Genomic DNA, 13,512 nt, shown 5'->3' on the forward strand with positions numbered 1-13,512 from the left:
CAGCTTTCTTCTTGTTCACTCTCTGGAATTACTTGCTGAAAGTGTCACCATACAGGGGTCCAAGGAGGTCTCTCTAGAGGACATTGGGACCCTCCATTCGCCCCAGGCAGGTTCTTGCCTTACACCATGTAAAAGCATTCCAGGATGTATTGAAAGCAAGGCACAAGCAATAATTTATTAATAGAGAAAGCAAATGAAAGGTACACACACCCCAAAGGCAGGGTGCATATGCCCCTGGCCTCTCATAGAAGGTAAGACAAGTTATTCAACAGGGTTGATCTCCCTGACTATATGAATGATTCTCCTAGGAGGAAAAGTGCAGGTTCCCGGGCAGGCTTTTGTGAATCAGGATGTTTCATCTTATTTAAATAGTCTAGCTACAGATCAGTTATGGGTATATTGTGTAGTTTGAATCTGGTGACATTTGAATTGATTATGTTTTTGTTCAAGTTGATCTCATACAAGCGTGTGTTGAATGCTTTTTTCCTCTAGTTAAAGGGACAAACATGACTGATCATGCTTATAGGTCTAGATCTCCGTCTAGTAAGGGTGTCCATTTCTCTCTCCCTGAGAGCCCAACTATCTCAGGGAAAGGTAGCCGTCATGTCTTTATCATCAGGTCACTCAGGCAACTTATGGAAAGGCCGGGTTGGTGAGTATTAAGGCTTCCAGCCAACAGCCATGCAAATGTCCTTGAAAGCAGATCCTCCAACAATAGTCCAACATAGAAATGACATCATGCATCCCTGGCCAGCATCTTAACTGTCACCTCAAGTGAGACCCTGAGCCAGAACCACTCAACTAAGCTGCTCCTATAGTCCTGCCCCCAGAAAAATGAGATAATACATGTTTAAATAATTGTTTTAAGCCACTGTTTTAGGATACTTTGTTATATAACATTCAATAACTAATACAGTTGACTATAATAGAGCCTAACATAATGGGCATAAGTGGGTGTTATTTGAATAACAATTGATTAAAGTGGAGTTTATCTTTTTTACTTTAATAGATTACATATGATGCTATTATTACCTGTGGTCCCTGACACCTAAATTATATAAGGGTTTTTTAATATGGTCATAAAGAGATCAATTGTGAATCTTACTGAGATCGAAACATTGGTGGTCCTGGATATTAAAAAAAAAAAAAGTGGAATGAGCAATAATATCCTGAAATTGGAATTCTGTCTTTAGTCTTATCACTAATTAACTGGGTGACTCATGAAAAGTCACCTAAACCTAAATTTCAATTTCCCTATTCATTAAATGGGGACAATAATCTCAATTTGTTTTCAAAAGATAGTCAGTATGATTTTATGTAATAGTGTATTAACACTCTTTCAATTAATTTGGTTAGATCTGCCTTTTTAAATTTTTAAGCAAATAAGTGTTACATATTTAGGTGTGAATCCCATAGAGAATTTTCTTTCAAATGGTGGTAATTTACTTGCTGATTTTACTGTGTGCATTTGTAAATATTAGCATCATTCATAGGCAAGCAGTTTAGGCTTAAGTGTGTGTGGCAGGATGGTAGCTTATTAAATGTCAGATCTCATTTTATTAGCCTGTTGAAAATTTACTATGCTTTAAGAAGAATACATAATTATGACTGACTCCTTTTCCTTTTTATTAATTAATTTCTAACTGTAGCTAGGTATTTGCCCCAGCAATACTTAAATATTCTTAGTAATAAATACATATTTAGCTAGTAATTTGATCTGAATTTTAAGTGTTCATCCTAGAGCAAAATTGTGCCCAACAGCAAGTATATATATGGTAGAATTTATGTCTTTCTCTTTTAGAGAGGAGGACTTGTGCACAGAGAAAGGCTTTATGAAATGAAATGTCAGAAGTAAATATTATATAATTATGGACAATGTACAGTTTGTCATGAGTAACCTAACAGATAAATATGTTAGGATGAATAAGGTTTATTTAGCCTTAGTGTAGGATTCAAGTCTTGATTACATAGTGGATGAATTACCCTAGATTTCTGGGTTTTTGAACAGTGGTCCCCCCTTATCCATAGGGAATAAGTTTCAAGACCCCATGGATACCTGAAACTGTACCTAGTACCAAAACCTACATATACGCCATTTTTTCTACATGTAGTTACCTACGATAAAGTTTAATTTATAAATTAGGCACAGTAAGAGATAATAATAACTATAATAAAAATAGAATAATTTTGACTGTGTACTATAATAAAAGTTAGTGAATGGATCCTCTCTTCCCAAATATCTTCTTTTAGTGTATATCTTAGCAATCTCAGGATATGCTTTTGTTTTCTTTCTTTATTAAGTCAAGAATTTTCACCTTTCATTTAAAGAAAGTACTTTATTGGTTTTTTTTTTTTTTTTTTTTGCCATCCCAAGGTTGTTAGCATCACTAGTCTTGCACCTTGGAGTCATTATTTAATAAGTGAAGTGAAGATTATGTCAGCACACTCACTACAATATCATGATAGTTGACCTCATAATTGAGATGGCTACTAAGTGAAAATGAGCAGCTGGTGTGTACAGTATTGATAGGTTGGACAAAGGGATGATTCACATCGTGGGTAGGATGGAGTGGGGTGGCATTAGGTTTCATCACATGTTCAGAATGACACACAATTTAAAACTTCTGAATTGATTATTTCTGGAAATTTTTAGTACTTTTAGACTACAGTTGACCATGGGTAAATGAAACCTCAGAAAGTGAAACTGGACAGAGGAAGCTTGCTGTATTGTTTCTTGCTTTCTGCTACTTGCTGTAACCCCAAATCATATGAAATTACTGGCTTAACTAGACACTGGACTATATGTGGTTATAGATGATCTATAGTAGTAATGAAAAATTCTAGGGAAAAAATGGACACTAGGAAACTGAGAAGAGAGAAGACTGGTGACAGTGTGTTTTCAACAAAATTTCTCACAATACTTGCCAGTTCAGAACGAGGAGAAGATAAAGAAAAAAGAAAGTCTAGGAATTACTTTTAACATCAAGGGAAGAGGATTCAGCATGACTACAATGTGTGCACCAAGGAATTAGTGTTATTGCAAGAAATATTCTCAATTTGTGAGGTTAGGCTTGCTGGTTTTACTCTGTATTCTTCTAGTTCCCTGGAATAAGAATCATAATGTTCTTTAGTTGTTTTCCTTGGTGGCTCACCAAAAGCAGAAAATGTTTTTTGTAAATGGAATAGGCAAAGCTTGCTTTAGTTTGAAATTCCACAGGAGTAAATTATTTATGAATGTTGATACTGTTATTGTAAAGAACTAACTTAACATATTTAGCTATGTACTATGGCATATTTTTTTCTTTCTTTTAAATTTTATTTTAAAATTTAAAAATGAACTGTAGTAGATACCATTTTGGGTTTTTGTCACCTCTGCTGAGAGGCACCCAGTTCTTCAGCCCTTTACTATAACTCCCATCTATAGGTTGGTTCCCTGTTATGGTTTAGATATTATGTATCCCCCAAAAGCTCACATGGGAAACAATGCAAGAATGTTTAGAGGTGAAATGATTGGGTTATGAAAGTCTTAACCAAATCAAGGCATTAATCCCCTTATAGAGATTAACTGGATGGTAACTTTAGGGTGTGTCTGGAGGAGATAGATCCCTGAAAGTGTACCTTTGGGGTTTATATTTTTGTCCTTTTTGAGCAGAGCACTCCTCTCGCTCTCTCTCTCTCTCCCTCTCTCCCCTTCCTGGTGCCATATTTTCAGCCACTTTCTTCTGCCACACACTTCTGATATGATGCTCTGCCTCATCCCAGACCTTGAGGAATGGAGTCGGCCACCTATGGACTGAGACTCTAAAACCATGAGCCCCCAAATAAATGTTTCCTCTAAAATTGTGCTTGTCGTGTCTTTTGGTCACAACAGTGAAAAAGCTGATTAAACCATCCATTAGGTATATTGATATGAGAGGACCTTTCTCCCTACCTGACCATAGTGATTGGATGAGGTTTGGTCATTGATAGATTCTGAATCAATGAGATTCCCACATCTGGAATTTGGAGTTGGGACATAAAGGCTTTTGCTATACTCTGTTGAACACTAAAACTATAACCAAACATGAGTTTTAAATCAGGCTAAACCCAAATAAGAAATCATTCTGCAGGGAGAGAAAGGAATGAAGCCAATTGTCTGAGAAAACTAATTAACCCTGAGTTTGGGGGCTCCTTTAGAAAGGGAAAGAGAGGAGAGAGGAGCTTTCTGGTCCCCTTCAGATTTCCCCTGGCCACTACCCCACAAATGGCCCTACTGCCCAATTCCATGAGCTCTTACCCTGTATCCTTGTATTGAATGACACTTTTTTGGTTAAATTAGTTAGAATATATAACTTCTGCACTATTTAAGATATATTTTATCACTTCATTAAAAAGAAACCTAAATATTTTATTTTTCTACAAGAAGTAAAACACATTTTGAAAACTTTGGTCTAAAGGAATAGCATAAAGCCTATGAAAAAGCCTGCAAATATTACAGTCTTTTGAATAAAGACAACAAAATGGCAGAGTAAGAAGCTCTAAGCTCTTGTTCTCCCACAGAGACATCAAAACACACATACGCACACATACACACAAACACAAGCAGAAACTGTTAGAACTGATTTTGCGAGAGTTCTGAAAAATAAAGATAAACAGCAACCAACTAAGCACTTAATCAAGAAAAAGGCACATGAAACCAGTAGGAATGTTTCATGGTGATTTTGCTTGTCCTTACACTACCCCCCTTTCCCTCATGGGGATATTTAGAGTGGCAATAGTCTTGTGGCAATAGTATGGCAAAGCAGCAGCAGTTAAACAATTGCTACAGTCATAAAGAAGCAACAGTCTCACAGCAGTACAGTCTAAAAGCATCAGCAGCCCCTATCCCTAGTGTGGAGCTGTTTACCAGGTTCGAAAAGGAGCAAGCAAAGCAGACCTTGTTTGCAAATTATTGTGTTCTAACCCGATTGGTTAGAACAGGTACTCTGGCTTGAATTCCTTTGCCCCCACACATTCATATGTTATAACTCTATCCTCCAATGTTACTGTACTTAGAGACAGGGCCTATGAGGAAATAATCAAGTTTAAATTAAGTCATAATAGTAGGTTCCAATCTGATAGGGTTGGTGCTCTTATAATAGGAAGAAACACCATAGTGTGCTTCTTCCTTTCTCTCTCTCTCTCTCTCTCTCTCTCCCTCTCTCTCTCTCTCTCCTCTCTCTCTCTCTCTCTCTCTCTCTCTCTCTCTCTCTTTCTGCCTCCCTCCCTCCATCCCTCCTCCCTTTCTCCTTTTTCCCTCTCTGTCTCCCTCCCCTCTCTCACTCTTTCCACTCTTCCTTCTTTTCCATCTGCCTCTCTCCATCATGTGAGGACACAGAAGGAAGTACCCCATCAGCTAAACAGGGTGAAACTAGAAACCAAATCAACTAGAACCTTGATCTTGTACTTTACAGCCTCCAGAACAATGAAAAATGAATTTCTGATTTTTAAAAGATATTCAACATGTGGTATTTTGTTATAGCAGCCCACACAGACTAATAAAGAAGTACTGATTCAAGTGCTATTCCCTATTTCAACTAAGTCATAACTTAGGCCAAAAAAACTAAAAACACTGCAGGCTGAATTAACAACCTAGGAGTGAGATTATAGTTGAAACATATAATACTTAGGCAAAAGTTGGGTCAAATTTCTTTGGGAAATTAGGAAATTCAAAAGCAACCATATACATACTGGAAGAGTGTGCCCAGTCGTTCATGAAAACAGGGCTCCCGGGAGCAGCAGACCTGGCGTGTAGCCAGTATTGTGGTGAGCGGCACCCGTGAGAGGGGCCTGGCTAGAGGAAAAGTGGGAAGTGACTAGACACAAGAGGAGGCCCTAGGCACTCAGGTTGGAGACTCGCCCAGTCTGGGAGGAGCTGCTGCACAGTGATTGGTTCCCACGTATTGGCAGGAGAAACTTGGCCTGGTGGGCACAGCGCCACCTACTGGAAGAGAAGTTAATCAAACTCTAAGACTGCATTTATTAGTTTTTTTTCTTTTTTTCTTTTCTCTTTTTTTTGATTTGGGTTTTTCTTTCATTTTCATTTTTCTTTCTTGTTGTTTTTTTAAATTTTTTTTTACAATTTTTTTTAAATTTTTTTCTTCTAATTTTAATTTTAATTTTTTTATTATTTTTTTAAATTTTTTTTTCTTTTTTTATTTCCTATTTTTTCTTCTTTTCTCTTTTCATTTCTTTTCAATTATCTTATCCCCCCTTCCTTGAATTCTACCTGCTTACTCTCATTCTCTTTGGTGACTTCTTCCCTTCCCTTCTAATACCTTTCCTCCCAAGCATCTAATAAATTTATAGGAGTAAACAGTAAGTCATCAGTCAAACAGAACAAGAAGTAACATGAGCAGCTTCAAAAAGCAAGGAAGAAAAGGATTACAAACAATGCAGGACAGCCTAAATATTCAGGAGGAACTAGAGTCATCAGAAAAATGGTCATATAAAGAACTCAAGGAACACCTTAGACAGATGGAATGGAACCTTAAAGAGGATACAAGACAGCAAATTCAAGCAGCGAAAGAACACATTGAGAATGAATTTCATAAACAGATAAAAGAAGAAGTTAAGCATCTTTATCAGGAGATAGAGATTATAAAAAATAATCAAACAATAATTCTAGAAATGAAGGAAACGATAAACCAAATTAAAAACTCAATTGAGAGTATCACTAACAGAGTGGAGCAAGTAGAAGCCAGAACGTCAGATAATGAAGACAAAATATATCATCTTGAAAACAGTCTAGCCAATTCAGAAAGGCTGGTAAAAAATCACGAGAAAAACATCCAAGAGTTATGGGATAACATAAAAAAAACAAACTTACGAGTCATTGGGATAGAAGAAGGTACAGAGATTCAAACCAAGGGAATGAGTAACCTGCTGAATGAAATAATTACAGAAAACTTTTCAGAAATAAAAAAGGAAACAGATATACAAATTGAAGATGCATACAGGACACCGAACACACAAAATCACAGTAGGCCAACGCCAAGACACATTGTTATGAAGATATCCAATATACAGAACAAAGAGAAAATATTAAAAGCTACAAGAGAAAGGAGACAGATTACATTCAGGGGTAAACCAATAAGGTTAACAACGGATTTTTTATCACAGACACTGAAAGCAAGAAGGTCATGGAACAATGAATTTCAAACATTGAAAGACAATGGATGCCAACCAAGAATTCTGTATCCAGCAAAATTAAGCTTCAGGTATGACAACGAAATAAAAATCTTTCATGATAAACAAAAGTTAAAAGAATTTGCAGCCAGAAAACCAGCATTGCAAAGCATTTTGAGCAAAACACTACACGAAGAAGAAATGAAAAACAATAACCAAAACCATCAGTGGGAAGTGCCTCGGTAAAGACAGAGGGTGAGGGGAAAGAAAATCATGGAGAAACAAACTAAATTTTTTTAAAAAAAGGATAAACAATCAAACATGGATGGAAGTTCAAACCATATATCAATAGTAACTCTGAATGTTAATGGCTTAAACTCTCCAATAAAGCGACATAGGCTGGTATCATGGATTAAAAAAAACAAATCCAACAATATGCTGCCTCCAGGAGACACATCTGATTGGAAAAGACATACACAGGCTGAAGGTGAAAGGATGGGAAAAAATATACCACACACACGGTCCTCGCAAGCAAGCAGGGGTGGCCATCCTCATATCGAATAAAATCGACTTCAAGACTAAGTTAATCAAAAGGGATAAAGAAGGTCATTATATACTGTTAAAAGGAACCATTCACCAACAAGACATAACAATTATCAATATTTACGCACCAAATAATGGTGCTGCGACATTCATAAAACAAATTCTCCTCAAGTTCAAGAATCAAATAGACCACAACACAATAATTATGGGAGACTTCAACACACCTCTCTCACCATTGGACAGATCATCCAAACAAAAGTTGAATAAAGAAACTATAGAACTCAATACCACAATCAATAACCTAGATTTAACTGACTTATATAGAATATATCAACCATCATCAAATGGCTATACTTTTTTCTCAGCAGCACATGGATCCTTCTCAAAAATAGACCATATATTATGCCATAGGGCAACCCTCAGTAAATATATAGGGGTGGAGATAATACCATGCATTTTATCTGATCATAATGGAATGAAACTGTAAATCAATGATAAAAGAAGGAAGGAAAAATCCTACATCACATGGAAAATGAACAATATGTTACTGAATGATCAATGGGTTACAGAAGACATAAAGGAGGAAATCAAAAAATTCTTAGAGATAAATGAAAATACAGACACAACATATCGGAATCTATGGGACACAATGAAAGCAGTTTTAAGAGGAAAATTCATCGCCTGGTGGTCATTCCTCAAAAAAAGAAAAAAACAACAAATAAATGAGCTCACACTTCATCTCAAAGCCCTAGAAAAGGAAGAGCAAAACAACAGCAAATGTAGCAGAAGGCAAGAAATAATTAAAATCAGAGCGGAAATCAATGAAATTGAAACAAAAGAAACTATTGAAAAAATTAACAAAACTAAAAGTTGGTTCTTCGAAAAAATAAATAAGATCGACAGACCTTTAGCCATGCTAACGAAGAGAAGAAGAGAGAGAACTCAAATTACTAACATACGGGATGAAAAAGGCAATATCACAACAGATGCTACAGAAATACAGAAGACAATTAGAAATTATTTTGAAAACCTATATTCCAATAAAATAGAAGATAGTGAAGACATCGATAAATTTCTTAAGTCATATGATTTGCCCAGACTGAGTCAGGAGGATACACACAATTTGAACAGACCAATATCAATGGATGAAATTGAAGAAGCCATCAAAAGACTACCAACCAAGAAAAGCCCAGGACTGGATGGGTATAGAGCGGAGTTTTACAAAACCTTTAAAGAAGAATTAATACCAATACTTTTCAAGTTATTTCAGGAAATAGAAAAAGAGGGAGCTCTTCCAAATTCATTCTATGAGGCCAACATCACCCTGATTCTGAAACCAGACAAAGACACCTCAAAGAAAGAAAACTACAGACCAATATCTCTAATGAACCTAGATGCAAAAATCCTCAATAAAATTCTGGCGAATCGAATACAAAAACACATCAAAAAAATTGTGCACCATGATCAAGTAGGATTCATCCCTGGGATGCAAGGATGGTTCAATATACGGAAATCAATTAATGTTATTCACCACATCAATAGACTTAAAGATAAGAACCATATGATCATCTCGATAGACGCAGAGAAAGCATTCGACAAAGTACAGCATCCCTTTATGTTCAAAACATTAGAAAAACTAGGGATAACAGGAACTTACCTTGACATTGTAAAAGCTATCTATGCTAAGCCTCAGGCTAGCATCATTCTGAATGGACAAAAGTTAAAGGCATTCCCTCTAAAATCTGGAACAAGACAGGGATGCCCTCTATCACCACTTCTATTCAATATAGTTCTCGAAACACTGGCCAGAGCAATTAGACAGACGAAAGAAATTAAAGGCATAAAAATAGGAAAAGAAGAACTTAAATTATCACTATTTGCAGATGACATGATTCTATACCTACAAGACCCAAAAGGGTCTACAAAGAAACTACTAGAACTAATAAATGAATTCAGCAAAGTGGCAGGATATAAAATCAACACGCATAAATCAAAGGCATTTCTGTATATCAGTGACAAAACTTCTGAAATGGAAATGAGGAAAAACACTCCATTCACAATAAAATAAAATACTTGGGAATCAACCTAACAAAAGAGGTGAAAGATTTATACAATGAAAACTACAGAACCCTAAAGAGAGAAGTAGAAGAAGATCTTAGAAGATGGAAAAATATACCCTGTTCATGGATAGGCAGAACTAACATCATCAAAATGGCGATATTACCAAAAGTTCTCTATAAGTTTAATGCAATGCCAATCAAAATCCCAACGGCATTTCTTGTAGAAATAGATAAAGCAATCATGAAATTCATATGGAAAGATAAAAGACCCAGAATAGCAAAAGCAATTCTAAACAGGAAGTGTGAATCAGGCGGTATAGCGATACCAGATTTCAAACTATATTACAGAGCAATAGTAACAAAAACAGCATGGTACTGGTACCAAAACAGGCGGGTGGACCAATGGTATAGAATAGAGGACACAGAGACTAATCCACAAAACTACAACTTTCTTATATTTGATAAAGGGGCTAAAAGCATGCAATGGAGGAAGGATAGCATCTTCAACAAATGGTGTTGGGAAAACTGGAAATCCATATGCAACAAAATGAAACTGAATCCCTTTCTCTCACCATGCACAAAAGTTAACTCAAAATGGATCAAGGAGCTTGATATCAAATCAGAGAGTCTGCGTCTGATAGAAGAAAAAGTTGGCTCCTATCCACATATTGTGGGGTCAGGCTCCAAATTCCTTAATAGGACACCCATAGCACAAGAGTTAATAACAAGAATCAACAAATGGGACTTACTTAAACTAAAAAGTTTTTTCTCAGCAAGAGAAACAATAAGAGAGGTAAATAGGGAGCCTACATCCTGGGAACAAATTTTTACTCCTCACACTTCAGATAGAGCCCTAATATCCAGAGTATACAAAGAACTCAAAAAATTAGACAATAAGATAACAAATAACCCAATCAACAAATGGGCCAAGGACCTGAACAGACACTTCTCAGAGGAGGATATACAATCAATCAACAAGTACATGAAAAAATGCTCACCATCTCTAGCAGTCAGAGAAATGCAAATCAAAACCACCCTAAGATACCATCTCACTCCAGTAAGATTGGCAGCCACTATGAAGTCAAACAACAACAAGTGCTGGCGAGGATGTGGAGAAAAGGGTACACTTGTACATTGCTGGTGGGACTGCAAATTGGTGCGGCCAATTTGGAAAGCAGTTTGGAGATTCCTGGGAAAGCTGGGAATGGAACCACCATTTGACCCTGCTATTGCCCTTCTCGGACTATTCCCTGAAGACCTTAAAAGAGCATGCTACAGGGATACTGCCACATCGATGTTCATAGCAGCACAATTCACAGTAGCTAGACTGTGGAACCAACCCAGATGCCCTTCAATAGATGAATGGATAAAAAAAAATGTGGCATCTATACACAGTGGAGTACTATGCAGCAATAAAAAAATGACAAAATCATAGAATTTGCAGGGAAATGGATGGCACTAGAGCAGATTATGCTTAGTGAAGCTAGCCAATCCCTAAAAAACAAATACCAAATGTCTTCTTTGATATAATGAGAGCAACTATGAACAGAGCAGGGAGGAAGAGCAGGAAGAAAAGATTAACATTTAACAGAGACATGAGATGGGAGGGAAAGGGAGAGAAAAGGGAAATTGCATGGAAATGAAGGCAGACCCTCATTGCTGTACAAAATTACATATAAGAGGTTGTGAGGGGAATGGGAAAATAAACAAGGAGAGAAATGAATTACAGTAGATGGGGTAGAGAGAGAAGATGGGAGGGGAGGGGAGGGGGATAGTAGGGGATAGGAAAGGTAGCAGAATACAACAATTACTAATAGGGCATTATGTAAAATTGTGGATGTGTAACCGACGTGATTCTGCAATCTGCATTTGGGGTAAAATTGGGGGTTCATATCCCACTTCAATCTAATGTATGAAATATGATATGTCAAGAGCTTTGTAATGTTGTGAACAACCAATAAAAAAAAAAGAAAAAAAAAGCAACCATATACACGTGGGAATTTAGAAAGCTATGCATATATACCAGGGTAAGACATATGCTCAGAAAACACTTGAGAAATCCCTAATAAGCTTTCACCTTGAGCTGATCCCTTGGCACAGTGCAAATGTGAATAATTAAAGAATGACCCTGGCTCAGAGCCAATTTTTAAGACTGGGAGAATAGATGGCATTCAGGAAAATCCCTGTTAGAACACTAGCTGAACACAAGCCAAGGAAAAGAGACTTTAGTGACCTCACTGACAACGAATACAGTCTGCAATAAAAGTTTGGGAAAAGCATTAAATAAACGAACTGCCAATTGGTTTGCAGTAAGTCACAGTTTTCTACTAAAGGAGAGGGCACGGTAATATATGAGACAAGCTGAAGTTAAGTTAGAAGAATTCCTTGATGGAAAAAGTTTACCTTTGCATGTTGTTGCTTCATTTCCTGAAAATAACTTAGGAGATGCTCCTGATTTGTCCATCTACTGCTTGATTCCTTGGATCCCACCCATTATTTTACTTTAAAAAAAAACAAGTAATTATTACAGAGGTCTCTGCATTTTACAGCTGCCTTTTTTGAGAGGCATTTTCCCCAGATAAAACAATAAATAAATAAATAAACTGCCACAGTCTTTAATATTCAGGAAACTGAAGTCCTGGAGAAGGGGAAGGGGGAATCTTATTTCCAGTTAACATATTACAATAGCCAAATGTCCAGTTTTCATTTTTTAAAAAAGTTACAAGTTATACAAAGACATAAGAAAGTATGACTTACTCAAAGGAACAAAACAAATAGGCAGACACCATCCCTGAAAGATTCGAGATATAGGAATAACAAGACAAAAACTTTAAAACAACTGTCTTAAATATGCTCAAAGAGCTAAAGAGAAACATGAACAAAGAACAAAAAGACACTAGGAAAAATGATGCCTGAACAAAATTAGAATACTAACAAATACATAGAAATTGTGAAAAGGAACAAGAAAGGAATTCTAGAGCTGAAAAATACAATGATTAAAATGAAAAAAAAAATCCAAGGAAATTGAGCAAGCATATAAAAGATTCAGTGTACTTGGGGAAGGACAGTTGAATTAAAATTATTGACTTTAAGGAGCAGAAAAAAAGAAGAATGTGGAACCTCCATTGTTGGAATGCAAATGCAAAACCACTTTGAAGGAGGGTTTGGCAATTTTCTTACAGAACTACATAGTCTTAATACACAATTCAGCAATTGTTCTCCTTGATATTTATCCAAATGAACTGAAAACTTGTGTCCACACGACCAACTGCATGTAAATATTTATAGGAGCTTTATTAAGAATTGCCTGCACTCAGAAGCAACCAAGATGGCCCTCAATAGGTATTCTGTGGAGTAAAAGTTTGTGTAGTGTCCAAAATTCATATGCTGAAACCCCAATCTCCAATGTGGCTATTTTGGAAATGAGGTGTCTAAGGAAATAGTGAAGGTTTTATGAGTTCATAAGTGTGGGTTCCTGCTCCAAAAATATTGATGTTCTTATAGGAAATGTCAGAGCACTGGTACATATTCTCTCTTCCTTCCTCCATACTTATAGGTAAAATTTTATGAGGATATAACACAAGAGTACCATCTATAAGCCAGGAAGAGAGCACTCACTAGAAACTGAATTTATAAGCACCTTGGACTTCTAGTCTCCAGAACTGTGAGAAAATTAATGTTTGTTAAGTTACCTAGCCAGTGGTGTTTTGTTCTAGTAGCCTAAGTCTATCACAGGTAGGTGCATAAATAAACTTCTGTATAC

At 36.4% G+C, this 13,512-nt stretch overlaps 1 protein-coding gene across 3 annotated transcripts in view; it reads left to right on the forward strand.

The window, feature by feature from the left end:
- Positions 1–13,512, forward strand: part of ASNS (asparagine synthetase (glutamine-hydrolyzing)) — a 177,380-nt gene that overhangs the window by 4,222 nt on the left and 159,646 nt on the right. The gene's annotated exons all lie outside the window — the stretch shown is intronic.

This window comes from Spermophilus citellus, assembly GCF_964194105.1.
Source record: "Spermophilus citellus genome assembly, chromosome: 3".
In the NCBI taxonomy this organism is placed as follows: Eukaryota; Metazoa; Chordata; class Mammalia; order Rodentia; family Sciuridae; genus Spermophilus; species Spermophilus citellus.